Source organism: Arachis hypogaea, chromosome 20, assembly GCF_003086295.3.
Source record: "Arachis hypogaea cultivar Tifrunner chromosome 20, arahy.Tifrunner.gnm2.J5K5, whole genome shotgun sequence".
In the NCBI taxonomy this organism is placed as follows: domain Eukaryota; kingdom Viridiplantae; phylum Streptophyta; class Magnoliopsida; order Fabales; family Fabaceae; genus Arachis; species Arachis hypogaea.
In genome coordinates, this window is record NC_092055.1 from 106798507 (window position 1) to 106820032 (window position 21526).

Below are 21526 nucleotides of genomic sequence, written 5' to 3' on the forward strand. Positions count from 1 at the left end.
ACTAAACTAGATGTTAGGCTTCCTTTTTTGACTTTGAGATTAATGTTGCCCCTACCTAACTACACCCTAATTCGTGGGTATTTCTGAAAATATACCAGCTCCTTTGTCGGGAACTGGATGTTCAACCTTCCCTGAAAGTGTTCTTCTACCTCTTTGTACTGACCAAACTTTTTAGTTCTTCTAAAAAATTAGGTTGGATTTTTTTCCGGGATGTCCAGGGGAGGAAAGTCTTCTCTATTTTTTACGAGTCCTTTCATGATTTCAAAAATTACTTTTTCAAAGTCAGGACTGTCGAGAATGCCCGACCTTTCTTCCATAGCGAGAACAATGAACCTTGTTTTCCATTGTATTGGGAGGAGAAACCAGTGATGGCCAAGTATAATATAGATAATTTAGATGAGTTTGAGAAGAGTGTAGTGGGCTTGTTTCAAGAGTGTTGGAGTCGGGCTCCTTATTTGGACACTAAAATTTTTTTAGGGGATCCTAGTCAACTTCGGTCTGAGCTAAGTAGCTCTCTTACCTTTTGCTTATGAAATTTTGTTGTAAGTTTGTATTGATGACCAATGTGTTTTTACTTTGGTGTTACAGAAAGAATGACTCCTAAATATGCTGCTAAGAAGACACTTCGTGCCACTAGAAAAAATGTTGTGGCTCGGGGCATTCAACTAAAGAAAGCTTGTGACACTTTTGCCTGGTCTTCTCCCTCAAAGTTAGACTCGGGCGTGTCAGCTTCGCGAAAGATTATACCCGTCCCGCTGTCTCGGCTAATTCCACCTCTTTCCACCTCAGACAGTGTTGTGGTCCGTCCTCTTCCTACTTCCTCTTTGATTCGAGCTTATTCTCAGACTTCTGGGAGGAGGTTAGGCTCTTCCTTTTGTGCTTTCCTGCTTGGGTATTGACCTCTTCATTGTAGAATATAACCTTTGGTGATTCTTCAGTGATTTCTATAAGAATTATGGCTACCATTCCGTAAGCAAGTCGAAAATTTGACTCCCCTGTTGTGGAATGAGGAGTTGCCCGATATTCCTATAAAACTTGAGGAAGCTCGTCTACCTATGATCCTTTTGCGTCTTGTAGTCGGCGTTTAAACCCGGCTAGTATGACTTTGTTTGCAGATTTGGCTTGTCCATTAGCCTGAGGGTGTTCTAACGACGTGAATTTGTGCTTTATCTTGAGGTCGGGCACCAAATTCCTGAAGGTCAAGTCGATAAATTGAGTTCCATTATTCGTGGTGATGGAGTGGGAAACTCCAGACCTTGTGACAATGTTCTTGTAGAGAAACTTTTGACTTCTTTGGCTCGTGATGGTTGCTAATGGTTCCATCTTGATCCACTTAGTAAAATAGTTGATCCCGACTATGAGGTATTTTACTTCCCCTGGATCTTGAGAAAATGGTCCAAAGAGATCGAGTCCTAACTTTACAAATGGCCATAGTGAGGTGACGTTGATAAGCTCTTCGAGAGGCGCAACATGGAAGTTGGTATGCTTTTGGTAAGGCTGACATTTTTTAATGAACTCAGCCACTTCTCTTTGTAAGGTCGGCCAAAAGAAGTCTACCCAGATACCTTCTTGGCTAGTGACCAGACTCCCAAGTGGTTCCCACATATGCTATTTATGTACTTCCTCTAGGACCTCCTTCGTATTAGAGGTCAGGACATACTTTAGGAGATGTGTTGATATCCCTCTTTTGTATAGAACATTGTGAACCAAGGTATAATTTTAAGCTCCCCTTATGAGTCTTTGAGCCTCATTTTTTGTCTTCAAGAATAATATCAAATTTAAGGTAATTGATTAATAGGGGTCATCTATCCTAAATTTTGGTTGGATATAACCATTATATATGAGTTGTCCTCTCCCCTTGATACTGATGGTGTGTGAAAAGTTTCCTGGATGAAGCTTCTATTATTGCCCCCTGGCTTGGTGCTGGCTAATTTGGAGAGAGCATCTGCTCGGGCATTTGATTTTCGAGTTATGTGTCGGACCTCTTGATGAGCGGATAATTTATACGCTTTTTGGCATTGTTTTTAGTATGTTTTTAGTAGGATCTAGTTACTTTTAGGGATGTTTTCATTAGTTTTTATGCTAAATTCACATTTCTGGACTTTACTATGAGTTTGTGTGTTTTTCTATAATTTCAGGTATTTTCTGGCTGAAATTGAGGGACTTGAGCAGAAATCAGATTCAAAGGTTGAAGAAGGACTGCTGATGCTGTTGGATTCTGACCTCCCTGCACTCAAAGTGGATTTTCTGGAGCTACAGAACTCAAAATGGTGCGCTTCCAATTACGTTGGAAAGTAGACATCCAGGTCTTTCCAACAATATATAATAGTCCATACTTTGGCCAAGAATAGACGACGTAAACTGGCGTTCAACGCCAGCTCTCTGCCCAAATCTGGCATCCAGCGTCAGAAAAGGAGCCAAAACCAGAGTTGAACGCCCAAACTGGCACAAATACTGGCGTTCAACTTCACAAATGGCCTCTGCACGTGCAACACTTAAGCTCAGCCCAACCACACACCAAGTGGGCCCCGGAAGTGGATTTATGCATCAATTACTTACTCATGTAAACCCTAGTGACTAGTTTATTATAAATAGGACCTTTTACTATTGTATTAGGTATCTTTGATCAGTTGTATGCTATCTTAGATCACAATAGGGGGCTGGCCATCTCGGCCATGCCTGGACCTTTCACTTATGTATTTTCAACGGTAGAGTTTCTACACTCCATAGATTAAGGTGTGGAGCTCTGCTGTTCCTCAAAGATTAATGCAAAGTACTACTGTTTTCTATTGAATTCATCTTCTTTCGCTTCTAAGATATCCATTCGCACCCAAGAACGTGATGAAGGTGATGATTATGTGTGACGCTCATCATCCTTCTCCCTTATGAACGCGTGCCTGACAAACACTTCCGTTCTACATGAAATAAGCTAGAATGAATATCTCTTAGATCTCCCAACCAGAATCTTCGTGGCGTAAGCTAGAATGATGGCAGCATTCAAGAGAATCCGAAAGGTCTAAACCTTGTCTGTGGTATTCTGAGTAGGATTCAATGATTGAATGACTGTGACGAGCTCCTAACTCGCGATTGCAGGGCGTTAGTGACAGACGCAAAAGGATAGTAAATCCTATTCCAGCATGATCGAGAACCGACAGATGAATAGCCGTGCCGTGACAGGGTGCGTGAGCATATTATTCACTGAGAGGATAAGATGAAGCCATTGGCAAGGGTGATGCCTCCAGACGATTAGCCGTGCCGTGACAGGGCATTGGATCATTTTCCCGAGAGATGACCGAAAGTAACCATTGACAGTGGTGATGTATCACATAAAGCCAGCCATGGAAAGGAGTAAGACTGACTGGATGAAGATAGCAGGAAAGCAGAGGTTCAGAGGAACGAAAAGCATCTCCATTCGCTTATCTGAAATTCCTACCAATGAATTACATAAGTATCTCTATCCCTATTCTATTAGTTATTATTCGAAAACACCATTATCAATTTATATCTGCCTGACTGAGATTTACAAGGTGACCATAGCTTGCTTCATACCAACAATCTCCGTGGGATTCGACCCTTACTCACGTAAGGTATTACTTGGACGACCCAGTGCACTTGCTGGTTAGTTGTATCGAAGTTGTGACAATTATGTATTGAGATCAGAGCACCAAGTTGCTCACGTTGCCAGGGATTGTTCGAGCCTGGACATCACAATTTCGTGCACCAAGTTTTTGGCGCCGTTGCCGGGGATTGTTTGAGTTTGGACAACTGACGGTTCATCTTGTTGCTCAGATTAGGTAATTTTCTTTTTTATTTTCTTTTCAAAAATTTTTCAAAAATATTTCTAAAATTTTCTCATCTGTTTTCGAAAATAATAAAAATGCTTTCAAAAAAAAATTTTTTTTTTATTCAAAATTTTTAAGAATGAATTCTAGTGTTTCATGAAGCATGTAAAGCCTGGCTGGCTGTAAAGCCATGTCTAAATTTATTTGGACTGAGGCTTGCAATTTGTTATCAAGAGCAATATACTCTCGTGTTAAATGCTGAAGCTTGGCTGGCCATTGGCCATGTCTAGTGTTTTGGACTGGAGCTTTCTTTGAAAGCTTGGCTGGCTAGTGAGCCATGTCTAATTCCTGGACTGAAGCTTTAGACTAAGAATGCAAGATTCCTGGAATTCATGTTAAAAATTTTGGAATCCTTATTTTCCTTTTTCAATTAATTTTCGAAAAAAAATCCAAAAAAAAAAAAATTTAGAAAATCATAAAAATAAAAAATATTTCATGTTTCTTGTTTGAGTCTTGGGTCATGTTATAAGTTTGGTGTCACTTGCATATGCATCTTGCATTTTTCGAAAATATCATGCATTCATTGTGTTCTTCATAATCTTCAAGTTGTTCTTGGTAAGTCTTCTTGTTTGATCTTGATGATTTTTTGTTTTGTGTCTTTTCTTGTTTTTCTCTTGCATCATAAAAATTCAAAAAATATATATATATATATATATATATATATATATATATATATATATATATATATATATCTTTCCCTTTTTCTCTCATCAAATTCGAAAATTTGAGTTGACTTTTTCAAAAATTTTTAAAATCAAATTGTTTCTCATGAGTCAAATCAAATTTTCAATTTGAAAATCTTATCTTTTTCAAAATCTTTTTCAAAAATCAAATCTTTTTCAAAATTCTTAGTTATTTTCGAAAATTCCAAAAATATTTTTCAAAAATCTTTTTCTTATTTTTATCTCAAATTTTCGAAAATAACATAATCAATTAATGTTTTGATTCAAAAATTTGAAGTTTGTTACTTGCTTGTTAAGAAAGATTCAAACTTTAAGTTCTAGAATCATATCTTGTGATTTCTTATGAATCAAGTCATTAATTGAGATTTTAAAAATCAAATCTTTTTCAAAAAAAAAAAACTAATTTCTATCATATCTTTTCAAAATATCTTCTTATCTTATCTTTGTCAAAAATTTGATTTCAAAATATCTTTTCTAACTTCCTAACTTCTTATCTTTTCAAAATTTGTTTCAACTAACTAACTAACTTTTTGTTTCTTAAACTTTTTCAAAACTACCTAACTAACTCTCTCTCTCTAATTTTCGAAAATATCTTCCCTCTTTTTCAAAAATTTCTTTTTAATTAACTAATTATTTTTATTTTTTATTTTTGATTTCAAAAATTTTCGAAAATTACTAACATTTTTCAAAAACCATTTTCGAAAATCACTAACTCTTTTTCAAAATAATTTTCGAAAATTATCCCTCCCCCATCTCATTCTATTTATTCATTCATATCCTAACATCTAATCTCACCTCTCTTCCATCCTCACAGTTGTGTTTCTTCCATTATATTACATTCTTTGTCTCCCCCTCTTCTTCCACTCACACAGGGATCCCTATACTGTGGTATAAAGGATCTCCATTATTATTATTATTTTTCTGTGCCTTCTTCTTTGTCATATGAACAGGAGCAAGGATAAGAACATTCTTGTGGAAGCAGATCCAGAACCTGAAAGGACTCTGAAGAGAAAATTAAGAGAAGCTAAATTACAACAATCCAGAGAAAACCTTTCAGAAATTTTCGAACAGGAAGAGGAGATGGCAGCCGAAAATAATAATAATGTAAGGAAGATGCTTAGTGACTTTATTGCACCTAATTCCAATTTACATGGAAGAAGCATCTCCATTCCTGCCATTGGAGCAAACAACTTTGAGCTGAAATCTCAATTAGTTTCTCTGATGCAGCAGAACTGCAAGTTTCATGGACTTTCATCTGAAGATCCTTTTCAGTTCTTAACTGAATTCTTGCAGATATGTGATACTGTTAAAACTAATGGAGTAGATCCTGAAGTCTACAGGCTCATGCTTTTCCCTTTTGCTGTAAGAGACAGAGCTAGATTATGGTTGGATTCTCAACCCAAAGACAGCCTGAACTCTTGGGATAAGCTGGTCACGGCTTTCTTAGCCAAGTACTTTCCTCCTCAAAAGCTGAACAAGCTTAGAGCTGATGTTCAAACCTTCAGACAGAAAGAAGGTGAATCCCTCTATGAAGCTTGGGAAAGATACAAACAGTTGACCAAAAAGTATCCTTCTGACATGCTTTCAGAATGGACCATCCTGGATATATTCTATGATGGTTTATCTGAGCTATCAAAAATGTCACTGGACACTTCTGCAGGTGGATCTATTCACCTAAAGAAAACGTCTGCAGAAGCTCAAGAACTCATTGACATGGTTGCTAATAACCAGTTCATGTACACTTCTGAAAGGAATCTTGTGAATAATGGGACGCCTATGAAGAAGGGAGTTCTTGAGGTTGATACTCTGAATGCCATATTGGCTAAGAATAAAATATTGACTCAGCAAGTCAATATGATCTCTCAGAGTCTGCATGGAATGCAAGCTGCATCCAACAGTACTCAAGAGACATCTTCTGAAGAAGAAGCTTATGATCCTGAGAACCCTGCAATAGCAGAGGTAAATTACTTAGGTGAACCTTATGGAAACACCTATAACTCATCATGGAGAAATCATCCAAATTTCTCATGGAAGGATCAAAAGCCTCAACAAGGCTTTAATAATGGTGGAAGAAACAGGTTTAACAATAATAAACCTTTTCCATCATCCACTCAACAACAGACAGAGAACTCTGAACAAAATGCTTCTAATTTAGCAAATCTAGTCTCTGATCTATCTAAGGCCACTGTAAGTTTCATGAATGAAACAAGGTCTTCCATTAGAAATTTGGAAGCACAAGTGGGCCAGCCGAGTAAAAGGATCACTGAAATCCCTCCTAGTACTCTCCCAAGCAATACAGAAGAGAATCCAAAAGGAGAGTGCAAGGCCATTGACATAAGCGCCATGGCCGAACCTGTGAGGAGAGGAGAGGACGTGAATCCCAAGGAGGAAGACCTCCTGGGACGTCCAGTGATCAATAAGGAGCTTCCCTCTGAGGAACCAAAGGAATCTGAGACTCATCTAGAGACCATAGAGATTCCATTGAACCTCTTTATGCCATTCATGAGCTCTGATGAGTATTCCTCTTCTGAAGAGAATGAGGATGTTACTGAAGAGCAAACTGCCAAGTTTCTTGGTGCAATCATGAAGCTAAATGCCAAATTATTTGGCATTGATACTTGGGAAGTTGAACCTCCCTTGTTCATCAATGAACTAAGTGATCTGGATCAACTGACATTGCCTCAGAAGAGACAGGATCCTGGGAAGTTCATAATACCCTGTACCATAGGCACCATGATCTTTAAGGCTCTGTGTGACCTTGGTTCAGGAATAAACCTCATGCCCCTCTCTGTAATAGAGAAACTGGGAATCTATGGGGTGCAAGCTGCTAAAATCTCATTAGAGATGGCAGACAGTTCAAGAAAACAGGCTTATGGACAAGTAGAGGACGTGTTAGTAAAGGTTGAAGGCCTTTACATCCCTGCTGATTTCATAGTCCTGGAAACTGGAAAGGAAGAGGATGAATCCATCATCCTAGGAAGACCTTTCCTGGCCACAGCAAGAGCTGTGATTGATGTTGACAGAGGTGAAATATTCCTTCAATGGAATGAGGACTCCCTTGTGTTTAAAACTCAAGGATCTCCCTCTGCAACCATGGAGAGGAAGCAAAAAAAGCTTCTCTCCAAACATAGTCAACCAGAGCCCCCACAGTCAAACTCTAAGTTTGGTGTTGGGAGGCCACAACCAAACTCTAAGTTTGGTGTTGAACTCCCATATCCAAACTCTAAGTTTGGTGTTGGAGAGTCTCAACAAAGCTCTGCACATCTGTGAGGCTCCATGAGAGCCCACTGTCAAGCTATTGACATTAAAGAAGCGCTTGTTGGGAGGCAACCCAATGTTTATCTAATTCTTATTTTTATTGTTTTTCATATTTTCTTAGGTTCATGATCATGTGGAGTCACAAAATAAATATAAAAATTGAAAACGGAATCAAAAACAGCAGAAGAAAAATCACACCCTGGAGGAGCATCTGCCTGGCGTTCGAACGCCAGAACAGAGCATGGTTCTGGCGTTCAACGCCAGAAATGGCAGCAAATGGGCGTTGAACACCCAAAATGGGCACCAACCTGGCACTGAACGCCCAGAGTTGTGTGCAAAGGCATTTTACATGCCTAATTTGGTGCAGGGATGTAAATGCCTTGACACCTCAGGATCTGTGGACCCCACAGGATCATCCCAGGATCAGTGGACCCCACAGGATCATCCCAGGATCTGTGGACCCCACAGGATCCCCACCTACCTCATCATCTCTCTTCCCATTCATGATCATCCCTTCTGTTTTCCATTTACCACTCACATCCATACAACCACTACCTTCAAAATTCAACATCTCTCTCCCACCCAATCCCACCCATATGGCTGAATACACACATCCATCCATCTCCTCCATATCTTCTTCTTCTTCTTCTATTCTTTCTTCTTTTGCTCGAGGGCGAGCAACATTCTAAGTTTGGTGTGGTAAAAAGTATAGCTTTTTTGTTTTTCTCCATAACCATTGATGGCACCTAAGGCCAGAGAGGCCTCTAGAAAGAGGAAAGGAAAGACAAAAGCTTCCATCAAGGGTCTATAGCTCAGTGGTAGAACATTTGACTACAAATCAAGAGATCCCTGAGATACCTCAGGGGATACATTTTCTTCCACACAATTATTGGAAGCAACTAAGGGTGGAACATCAAGAGCACTCCATCATCCTTCATGAAATCAGAGAAGATCTAAAAGCAATGAAGGAGGAGCAGCAAAGACAAGGAAGAGACATAGAAGAGCTCAAGGACATCACTAAGGTGGATTCATTCCTTGTTCTTACTTTCTCTATTTTTCGTTTTCTATGTTATGTGCTTATCTATGTTTGTGTCTTCATTACATGATCATTAGTAGTTAGTAACTTTGTCTTAAAGTTATGAATGTCCTATGAATCCATCACCTCTCTTAAAATAAAAAATTGTTTTAATTCAAAAGAACAAGAAGTACATGAGTTTCGAATTTATCCTTGAACTTAGCTTAATTATATTGATGTGGTGACAATGCTTCTTGTTTTCTGAATGTATGCTTGAACAGTGCATATGTCTTTTGAAGTTGTTGTTTAAGAATGTTAAATATGTTGGCTCTTGAAAGAATGATGACTAGGAGACATGTTATTTGATAATCTGAAAAATCATAAAAATGATTCTTGAAGCAAGAAAAAGCAGCAAAGAACAAAGCTTGCAGAAAAAAAAATATATATATATATATATAGGCGAAAAAAAAAATAATAAGAAAAAGAAAAAGCAAGCAGAAAAAGCCAAAGCTCTTAAAACCAAGAGGCAAGAGCAAAAAGCCAATAACCCTTAAAACCAAAAGGCAAAGGCAAATAAAAAGGATCCCAAGGCTTTGAGCATCAGTGGATAGGAGGGCCTAAAGGAATAAAATCATGGTCTAAGCGGCTAAACCAAGCTGTCCCTAACCATGTGCTTGTGGCGTGTAGGTGTCAAGTGAAAACTTGAGACTGAGCGGTTAAAGTCAAGGTCCAAAGCAAAAACAAAGAGTGTGCTTAAGAACCCTGGACACCTCTAATTGGGGACTTTAGCAAAGCTGAGTCACAATCTGAAAAGGTTCACCCAATTATGTGTCTGTGGCATTTATGTATCCGGTGGTAATACTGGAAAACAAAGTGCTTAGGGCCACGGCCAAGACTCATAAAGAAGCTGTGTTCAAGAATCATCATACTGAACTAGGAGAGTCAATAACACTATTCGAAATCTGAAATTCCTATAGATGCCAATCATTCTGAACCTCAATGGATAAAGTGAGATGCCAAAACTATTCAAGAGGCAAAAAGCTATAAGTCCCGCTCATTTGATTGGAGCTATGTTTCATTGATAGTTTGGAATTTATAGTATATTCTCTTCTTTTTATCCTATTTTATTTTTAGTTGCTTGGGGACAAGCAACAATTTAAGTTTGGTGTTGTGATGAGCGGATAATTTATACGCTTTTTGACATTGTTTTTAGTATGTTTTTAGTAGGATCTAGTTACTTTTAGGGATATTTTCATTAGTTTTTATGCTAAATTCACATTTCTGGACTTTACTATGAGTTTGTGTGTTTTTCTATAATTTCAAGTATTTTCTGGCTGAAATTGAGGGACTTGAGCAGAAATCAGATTCAGAGGTTGAAGAAGGACTGCTGATGCTGTTGGATTCTGACCTCCCTGCACTCAAAGTGGATTTTCTGGAGCTACAGAACTCGAAATGGTGCGCTTCCAATTGCGTTGGAAAGTAGACATCCAGGGCTTTCCAGCAATATATAATAGTCCATACTTTGGCCAAGAATAGATGACGTAAACTGGCGTTCAACGCCAGCTCTCTGCCCAAATCTGGCGTCCAGCGCCAGAAAAGGAGCCAAAACCAGAGTTGAACGCCCAAACTGGCACAAATACTGGTGTTCAACTCCACAAATGGCCTCTACACGTGCAACACTTAAGCTCAGCCCAACCACACACCAAGTGGGCCCCGGAAGTGGATTTATGCATCAATTACTTACTCATGTAAACCCTAGTGACTAGTTTATTATAAATAGGACCTTTTACTATTGTATTAGGTATCTTTGATTAGTTGTATGCTATCTTAGATCACAATAGGGGGCTGGCCATCTTGGCCATGCCTGGACCTTTCACTTATGTATTTTCAACGGTAGAGTTTCTACACTCCATAGATTAAGGTGTGGAGCTCTGCTGTTCCTCAAATATTAATGCAAAGTACTACTGTTTTCTATTCAATTCATCTTATTTTGCTTCTAAGATATCCATTCGCACCCAAGAACGTGATGAAGGTGATGATTATGTGTGATGCTCATCATCCTTCTCCCTTATGAACGCGTGCCTGACAAACACTTCCGTTCTACATGAAATAAGCTAGAATGAATATCTCTTAGATCTCCCAACCAGAATCTTCGTGGCGTAAGCTAGAATGATGGCGGCATTCAAGAGAATCCGGAAGGTCTAAACCTTGTCTGTGGTATTCTGAGTAGGATTCAATGATTGAATGACTGTGACGAGCTCCTAACTCGCGATTGCAGGGCGTTAGTGACAGACGCAAAAGGATAGTAAATCCTATTCCAGCATGATCGAGAACCGACAGATAAATAGCCGTGCCGTGACAGGGTGCGTGAGCATATTATTCACTGAGAGGATAAGATGAAGCCATTGGCAAGGGTGATGCCTCCAGACGATTAGCCGTGCCGTGACAGGGCATTGGATCATTTTCCCGAGAGATGACCGAAAGTAGCCATTGACAGTGGTGATGTATCACATAAAGCCAGCCATGGAAAGGAGTAAGACTGACTGGATGAAGATAGCAGGAAAGCAGAGGTTCAGAGGAACAAAAAGCATCTCCATTCGCTTATCTGAAATTCCTACCAATGAATTACATAAGTATCTCTATCCCTATTCTATTAGTTATTATTCGAAAACACCATTATCAATTTATATCTGCCTGACTGAGATTTGCAAGGTGACCATAGCTTGCTTCATACCAACAATCTCCGTGGGATTCGACCCTTACTCACGTAAGGTATTACTTGGACGACCCAGTGCACTTGCTGGTTAGTTGTATCGAAGTTGTGACAATTATGTATTGAGATCAGAGCACCAAGTTACTCACGTTGCCAGGGATTGTTCGAGCCTGGACATCACAATTTCGTGCACCACCTCTCTTTTTCGAGAACTGTGCTAGTTATTCCCGTGCTTTGTCTAGATACTTTTTCATGTTGGGATATTTGCCTTGATAAGTGCCATTAATTTGTGAGGTTATCACTTAGGAGTCACTAAACATTATCAACCTTTGTGCCCCTATTTCTTTAGCCAGCTTCAAGCCAGCAAACAAGGCTTCATATTCTGCTTGGTTATTAGAAGCAGGAAACTCAAACCTTAACGAAAGTTCTATCCGAGTTCCTTGCTCACTTTCTAGGATGACACCCGCTCTACTGCCAACTGTATTGGATGATTCGTCTATGTGCTCTAAGTTGTCGGGCTTCTATGACTTTCGGTGTATCCGGCCACGAAGTCAGCGAGGTACTGAGATTTGATTACTGTCCGAAATTCATATTTCAAATCAAACTAAGACAGTTCTACAGCCCATTGTAGCATCCTTCCTGCTAGGTCCGTCTTTTGTAGAATGTTCTTCCTTGGTTGATTAGTATGAACCTTTATAGTGTGAGCCTGGAAATAAAGTCGGAGTTTTCAAGAGGTAAGGATAAGAGCATACGTGAACTTTTTTATCTTTTGGTAGTTTAACTCTGCTCCTTGTAAGGCTTTGCTGACAAAGTAATTAAATAGGTTGGGTGAGTATGAAGGGTTGACCCAGAAATACTTTGAAGCCTTGAAAGGCTTGTTCGCATTTCGGGGTCCACTCAAATTGATTCTCCTTTCTTAAGATCAAATATAATGGTAGGGACTTCAACACTGATCCTGCCAAGAATCTGGATAGTGCTACCAACCTTCCATTTAGTTGTTGGACTTCTTTGGAACAAGTTGTGCTCTTCATCTCTAGTGTGGCTCTACACTTATCTGAGTTTGCCTCTATACCTCTTTGAGTTAGCATGAATCCTAAGAACTTCCCAGCCTCCATCGTGAAGGTGTATTTTGAGGGGTTTAGTCTCATCTCATGCTTTCTTATCGTGGAAAATACCTCGGAGAGATCTAAGTTGTCTTTAGTTTTGACGAGTATGTCGTCCACATATACTTCGATGAGTTTTCCTAAGTGGGAGAAAAACACCTTGTTCATCAGTCGTTGATATGTGGCTTCGACATTCTTTAATCCAAAAGGAATTATTACATAACAATAGTTAGCTTTGGGAGTGATGAAATTGGTCTTTTCTTAGTCCGACTTATACATTAGGATTTGGTTATATCCTAAGTATGCGTCCATAAAGGATAGGTACCGATAACCTGAGGCCAAGTTGACCAAAGCATCGATGTTTGGGAGAGGGTATAGTTCCTTGGGACAAGCCTCGTTGATGTCGGTGTAGTCGACATGCACCCTCCATTTTCAATTTTGCTTCTTTACCAGAACCACGTTAGCCAGCATAATGGATACTTGGCTTCTCTTATGAAGCCGGCTTCCAATAACGCTTGCATTTATTCTTCCACCTTGTATCCTTTCGGGTCCAAGTTTTTGATGTTTTTACTGAATAGGTCTAGAACCAGGGTAGATCGCGAGCTTATGAGACATCAAGTCGGGATCTATACCAGGCATGTCGGAGGCTTTCCGAGCGAAGAGATCAGAGTTTCATCGTAGGAGGTCAACGAGTTGTGCTTTCAGTCCTCCTTCTAGGTTAGTCCCTATATTAGTTATTTTTTCGGGATGATCTCTGATTTGGACTTCTTCTACCTTTCTTCCAGGTTGGGGGCGTAGTTCTTCCCGTAGTTCTTCCCGATTTTGGCTTCTTCTACCATGGCGTAGTTCTTCCCTGAAAATGGTGTCAATGTTCCAAGAGTTACCTAAAATGGTGATTTGGTCTTGAACGTGAGGTCCAGACTCCTTGTGAGGCAGCATTCGACTTGTTCTTGTGCTGAGGTGCTATCCTCCAAATAACTCCGATGCTTATATTAGCAAGAGTTTTAGGTAGATTTTTAGTAGGTTAGAATGTGAATATACCTGAGGGGTGTCAGTGTATTTATAGTAGAGTCAATAACCACCTTTTGGGTAGTTTCACCTTTATTGGTAGATAACTGTTCCCTTTATCTTGGGAGTTTGTTAGATTCCATCTTTTAGTGGAGATAGAGATAGTAGGAGAGATTTGGGGAGGCAATTTACTTATTTGGATAAATAAAACTAGATCTTTTTATCGTGTCTGACCTCTTAGGAGGTTGAGTAAGTAGAGGAGGCCACCCTTAATGGGCATTTATCCTTAATGGGCCTGGCTTTATTGTGGATTAGGATATAAACAAGTTCTAACAGTATAACTATAAAAATACAAAAAAAGAATACCAAAAATCTCTATTATAAGGAATACAAAGATTATCAAATTAAAAATACTAAGAGAAAAAAAAAACTAACTAAACTAACTAACAAAATCAAAATGCCTAAACCATTAACTAAATTAATAAAGTTTAAACAACTAAACTAATTATTTACTTAAAATAAAAGAGAAAAAAAATACTAATATGAAAATCCAAAGCACCAGCTATGTGTCAAGTGTCATTTAGTCTGTTGATGTTTCCGTCGCGTTCATATTATCAGGGGCTATGTGTACTTCAGGAACTCCAACTTAAATTGTTATAAAGTATGAAAATAGTAAAAACAATTGAAATGAACACAAATTCAATTATGAACACATCTCGGATACTGAGTCACCAATTCGCGCATTGTGCATATCTCGAGTACTGAACTCATATTCTATTTTTGCATGTATCTTGGGTACTTAGTACCCATTTAACTCTTTTGACACAGATTGGGGATCTCAATATCCAAGATGTGTTTAATTTTTGAAATTTCTCAATAACCGATATGTGAGCAATTGTATATTTATGTAATTACACTGTATTTTATGTATTTTCGTAAATTTTATATTTATTTAATTTAAATAAAAAATCTATAAAAAGGCCACTTTTAGAAAAAGATTCTGGGAAGAAGTCCTTGTTAACTACAGAGACTAGATCTTCGATAGACAAGAAAAGAAAAAAAATGGAAGTGATAAGTCTTTTAGTTATTTTTTTTAATAAGAATCTTATTGATTTTTTGAATTTATTCTCTTGTGAAAGAAATTTATTTGTTTGTTAGTAATAAATTTAATATTTATTATTTAATTAGGTAGTAAATTTTTGTATAAATAAAAATAATTAATTTTTATATTTATTATTTAAAAATAATATTTTTTATATATTAAAATATACTTAGATATTTGTATAAAAAAATTATATTAATAATTATAAAATTAACTCAATATAATTGGATATAGTATAAGAAGTAATGGTGCACAGATTTTAGAAAAAAAATTGAGTAAATTTTTTTTTGACTAAGGAAAGAATGTGATGTAATATATTTTGCTTGCTAAATTAATAATAGGTTATAGATTATAAATAGTGGGAATGAGAGAGAAAATGATAGAGAATCAGAGAGGGATAGAAAGTGAAAGAGGGAAAAAGAGAAAGATGCAGAGAAAATGGGAGAGAAAAAAAATTAATTTTAATTGTAATTGTAATTATCAAGGTTGTGAGAATTGGACCGGTTATTGAATCGGTTAAGTAACTGGTTCAATAATTTAATGGTTCAACCAAAATTAAATTGATTTAATTAAATATCTAATAAAATTTATTAAAAAATTAACTCTCCCATATGTAAATCTCTGTAAGTCAATCAAGCATTCTCTAAAACATGTATCCAACCTAAGAATCACCAGCATAATTCAACCAAATCATATGAAGTCATATAGTAAATTCAATACAGAGTTATGAAAATATTTTTATTTTGAATCAATAGCAGCAAAACAACAGAGAGAAGGGTCCAGTGATGGGTTTGAGCTGAGAAGTGGGATGGTGGGTGGTGGCTGTTCTTCGAATTCGAAGAGAAGAGAGGATTGGGTGGGATTAGGATTTTTTGCTGGTGAGAGAGAGAGAGAGAGAGAGAGAGAGAAATGGATGGGGGTGGGGTGCTATCACTTATCAACTTCAATTTTTCTTTTTTTTTTCCTTCAATGTCAAAACAACACAGTTTGGTGGATTTGGAAAAAACCGGTCCTTGCAAAAATCCAACCGGTTCAACGGTTAACCACCAGTTCGACTGATTTTTTACCGATTTTTTATAGGACGATTTTGAGAATGGACCGGACCGACTAGATGACCGGTTCTCGATTAATCCGGTTGAACTGACCGATTCGGTCCGTTTTCAGAACCTTGGTAATGATTATAACCTTGGTAATGATTATAATTGTAATGAGAGTATTATATAATATATTTTGATTGTCAAAATAATAATAATAATAATAATAATAATAATAATAATAATAATAATAGTAGGTTATGGATAGCGTGAGTTTGAAAAGAGTAAAGAGAGATAGGAGAGGAAAAGAGCAATAGAGGTAGAGAGATAGGGTGAATAAAAGAGGAATAAATATACAAAAGAAAAGAGGGAAAAAGAAGAGATCTCATTCATTTCGGATAGAAAAGTTTTAATTCAATTACAATAAAAAAAGTATCTTATAAAACTAATAATATATAATATAGGAAAATAATCAGGTGTTCCCCTGACAAAAAATGGAACATCATGTTCATGGTACGATCAAGTTGTCTAGACTTCTTTTGTCATGTAGTGAGTCATGAAATGGCGAAAATATCCCTTATTATATGAGTGTTTTGACGTAAATACTCGCTGAAGTAAACAATTTATAAACTCCTGTCTTAACAGTGAAGCAGCGAAGAATTCAGCTGTAAGCTAGCAGGGTTTTTGCAGCATTCATCATGCCCATGGTTTTATGACTTTGTGTATAAAATGCACCTCCAAGTACATACTCATATCCGTCTTTTATATTTATTTTTTCTCTCAAACTTAACCCAGTAACACTAACAATTTTCATCATGCACTCAACCCCAATTAATTTCTTCAAATTGGGATGGAGCCAAGAAGAGGTGGGAGAGAAAATAACCAATTACCAAAGGCGATGAAAATAACATTCGGTATCGATTATGCAGAATCCTCATCCACCATTAAAAAATAAAAAATATATTTTGATAAATTTGACATTTATTAGTATTATACATCATTAATTTTAAAAAATAAATTAATAAACATGTTAGCATACTAATCTATTATATATAATCAAGATTGAAAAAATATTTTATATATAATTTTATTTTTTTAAAATTATGTTTCATTATATATAATTTATAAGAAATGTTTATAAAATTTGAATTTAAAAATTTCAATTAAAATATAAAATATTTATCATATTAATTAACCCAATAATTATTATTATATATAATATTTAATTATAAAAAAATATATTAACAGACACATTATATTAATATTTATTAAGTTGATTGTAACACCTGTTACTCTTATCAAAATTTTAATTTTAATTTTAAATAATAAACAACTTCAAAAATAGATAAAGAAAAAAAAATGAGGAATTCAAATTTCAAATGAAAGAAACCTAATAATAAATAGAATCATATTAATCAAATAGCGCCTTAGTTTAAACTTGAAAATTTAAAATTATCTAACCTTAAAAAAACTAGAACTATTTGGATAATAGAGAGAAAAAACTTTAAAAAAATGGATTTAAAGTAGGGGTGAACGCGGATCGGATATAACTAAAATTTCGATCCGATCCGCACTGAAATTATCAGATCAGATTGGATCCCATATCCGTATATTTTAAATTTGGATTCGATCCGATTCGATCCGCACATTTGCGGATCGGATATCGGATATTGGATATATCCGCAAAATACAAAAAATATTTTTAAAAACTTATTTTTATTAAAAAAATCAATAAAATTCATTTTTTATTCTTTTAAATATGTGTACTCTTAAAATAATATTAAACATATTTTTTAAATAATAAATTAAAATAATACAACATATATGATAATTATTAGTTGAAATAAAATATAAAAAAATATTTACTTATTTATTTCTTTATTTTTGCGGATACGTGAGTGGAAATGCAGATACCAACACGAAATCCGCAATCCGATCCGATTAATGTACGGATCCGATCCAATAGCCTTGCGGATCGAATCCATATCCGCAATTTTCAGATCGGATTCGGATAAATACCCGGATATGCGGATCGGATCCAATTCATGAACACCCCTAAATTAAAGCACATAAGCAAGTAAATTATTAATTATTTTATTAGTTTTTCTAATTTTTTATTTTTTAATAAAAAATTTATAATTTTAAAATTTGCAATTAAATTCTTATTCTTATATTAAATAAAAACATATAATTTAGGTTTTAGTAATTGTTATTTCTTAAAAGAATATTAATTTTAAAATATTTACTTTGACAATTTTCTACCATTCATCTTATACACATACAAATATTTTTTTAACAAAAATATGTGAAAGGTATAGGAAGGAAAATGTCACATGGCTGCAAGGGAAAGGAAAAAAGAATCAAATATAAAATGGTAAGAGGAGACCAAACTTAAAAATTTTCCAACTCAGTTGAAAGTAGCACCACAGCTTGACTGAAAATCAAGCCTCTGCACACCTATCTATCAGTGTACATGGTCAGTAGAGACAAATCATGACCATCAAAACTTCTCAACTACACAGCCGGTCTTGCACCCCCCTCCATACCCAATAAGGTCTTTCTTATCATGTTCACTCAAGCACAACTTTCAAGATCTTAATCATTTACATTATTTATATTATATTTGAATAGTGGAGATTAACGGAACATCAAGTTCCGCTCAAGTACAGCGGAATACCAGAACCGCTTCCCATAATATAATAGATACATCATATATTCATATATCTTCTTTTTTCTTTTCGGTCGCTGAAATAAAAAAAGAGTTAAAGAGTACACGATTGAAATTTAAAAGTCTTGATTCTTATATTTAACCTTTTTTTTTAATACTTAAAGAGTAAAAAATAAATAAATATAGATGTTAATTTTTAAAACACTAAAAAGGTAAAATTTTTTTTATTTACATATTAGGAGAATAACGAGAGAGATGAGTAAGAATTCTAAATCATTTTTCTAATTAGAAATTTCAAGCTAATGATCCTCTGCGGTTAGAGGTTTAGGATTTAGAATGTTAAAGATTTATGGAAAGCTCTGTAGTTAAGAGTAGGCTGGCTCCTAAAGAAGGAATTGAGAAAGCCAATAGTATGATTTCTTGGTTTCAGTAGATGTCTCTGTGAAAGTGCACACTAGAACTCGATCAACGCGAGCGAGTCTGTGTAACAAACAACTTATGATAGGTTATTCATGCACGACTGGAAACAAACTAATCAGTAATTACCTCTTAACTATTCTCATTTCTCTTTATCCAAAATTTTGTCCAATAAAAAATGTTTTTAATATTATTTTCAATTATATTAGTTCATAATCATAGTGTATTTGACTCTCACAGTAATAATCATTCATTTAGAATAAGATTGCAAAGGATTATTTAGTTTAAAACTTCAAATATCTTTTAAATTTTACTATTTTTTCATCAGTTTGTACGTGTTTTGTCAAAAATGATTTATATTTTTGGAAAGGAAGAGTTTAAAAGAATTTAACCGCCAAGTCCAAACTAGTTTTCAACTTCCATTCCATGTATTAAGTTTCAATCCGAAAAACGAAGGAACAGAGGAATGGTACTTCAAGTTCTAGAGCCTAACGGTGATAAAGTGACTAATCAAGTAATCATACTTTGAAATCAAATCATACGTGTACAGGTTTATGACTCATCGGTGCCATTTACATGTTCATCTTAACCTCTAAATTAGATTACCCAACTTTCAAATACCAATAAATTAATAACATCAGAGTAGGGCTTGGACGAAGGGACTTTCTTTTTACAAGGACAAAACATAAACAAATACTAAAGTACTAATCACCAAGACAAGAAGCATAATTGTTCTAGTTCGTGATCTTTAGAAGTAAAAGGGTTGTACGTGCCCTTAATTAAATATCATGCTTTTACACATCAGTTGAAGTAGCTGAGGAAGCTCCTCCTTGCCTGTAATTCAAACATAAACGCATAAGTCAGCCACCACAAATATGAAATAACAAAACAATACATGAAAGGAGCTGTTTTTTTATTTTATTTTTTTATTTCCAAGTTCCAACATTAGAAGATGTAATATGATATGAGATATGACGAGGCGTCCAATGCCGACCACAGATTTTTCTATACTAGTTTGTTTATGACCACATATGAGTTGGAGATTATCTCCAACGACGCTACGACCCATACGCCATAAACAACCTGTCACTATTTTATGAGTCAACCAATGACGAACCAAGTTGCCCCAAACAGTCATTGCATGTGCAGCAACTAGAACTGTGTCTTGCCTTGGTATGAATTATGATTGGATTTGTTTTTTAAGCGTAAAAGATAACTTTTATTAATTATTTTTAATAAAAAATGAAAATGTATAAGAAAAATATATGCAAAAATAGTGTACATAATATACAATATTACTTTAAGAAAATCAAACCAACACATCCATAAAACCAGCTAATCATCTATTGGTCCCACAATATAATTCCCTATAATTAATAATCCAACGTGTACTCTTTTTTTTATTTACAATTCTCCAGAGTCCAGAGCATGCATTAATCAAGGAAGGCAATGGACGACAAGACAACAAGTGTTTGTTATCAACCAGTTGGCGCCGACCTTACTTGGCTTAGTTGTTATTTTTTTCCTTAATGCTATTGTAGTTGTTATTATTATTTATATTTATTCAACGTTTCGTATTTGTCTCCTTGCTAAAAGTATTTTTCCCCCACATTGTGCCTGATACTAAGTGATGTTTATCATTAAATAAAAAAATGGAGGATGAAGACCCCACAGTAACCAAAATTGGACATATTAATGTGGTAGAGTTACAAAAACATATAGATCGCCCGCCACGGATTTGTGTTAGTATATTCAATTTTCATATTCTCTTATCTTGAAATTGTTTGTGAATTGATGGCCACACTATCATTCTCAGTGAAGAACAGACCGAGAATTAAACAAGATTAGTTATTAGTGAATACTGAATTAAAATGAAATAAAGAAATTAAACAGGGCGAGAATCTTACCGTTGGAGAGTTTGTCTGGTGATAATGGGGATGCTGGTGTACAGGCTCAGGCTCAGTGTGGCTTGCGTTTGTAGTGGTAGTGGTTGAAGCCACGAGCTCTTCTTCGTTTCCAAGACTTGCCCTTGAAAGATTTGTCTTGTTTTGTTTCCTCATTTCCCTGATTTTCGAGAAATCTAGTGAGTAGTCAGGCACTCCACCCTTTTGATCCTAGTCACCAAACTGTGGCACTGATAACCAAGGAGCATTTTTCTACATTCACCACTTTTACAAGTTAGCTGCTTCTCAGTTAAGAAAAAGTTTTAGGGTACAGAGAAGTGAAAAATAGTGCGGATTAGTATTTACAGCTTCTATAGAAAAATTCAAAATCCTTCTTCTAACCACAACGAGAGAGGAAAAAGAACGACTCAAATTTTGAAACATTATAATACCAAAATACAAACTGATCAATTAATTAACGGATCGGACTGAAGTGTTAGAATGACGAGCACCGAGAACAACAGTGAGAGATATCAGAGAGCATGGCCAAATACTAGTATTTAACTAATTAATTAACTTAATAATAGTCCTTAAATGCGTGCTAATAACTACAATTAATGGAACCAATTTTGGTTGGCTGAATGGTATTCTCAGTTCGCTCCTATGCTTAAACAAGTGATAAGAATTCGAATTCTAAATTGTATATACAACTTATTAACTAAACCGATTTTTCATTATGAATTAAAAATTGAACTGTTATGAGTAAAAGAGAAGTGTTAGTAATTAAATAAATAAATAGA

The 21526-nt window shown here is 35.8% G+C and overlaps 1 non-coding gene across 1 annotated transcript; it reads right to left on the minus strand.

Annotated features, from left to right (window-relative positions):
- Positions 1-6001: 6001 nt before the first annotated feature.
- On the minus strand, positions 6002-6109 carry LOC112788163 (small nucleolar RNA R71). The gene has a single exon (XR_003195539.1). It is a non-coding gene; the product is annotated as a small nucleolar RNA R71 (small nucleolar RNA).
- Positions 6110-21526: the final 15417 nt, after the last annotated feature.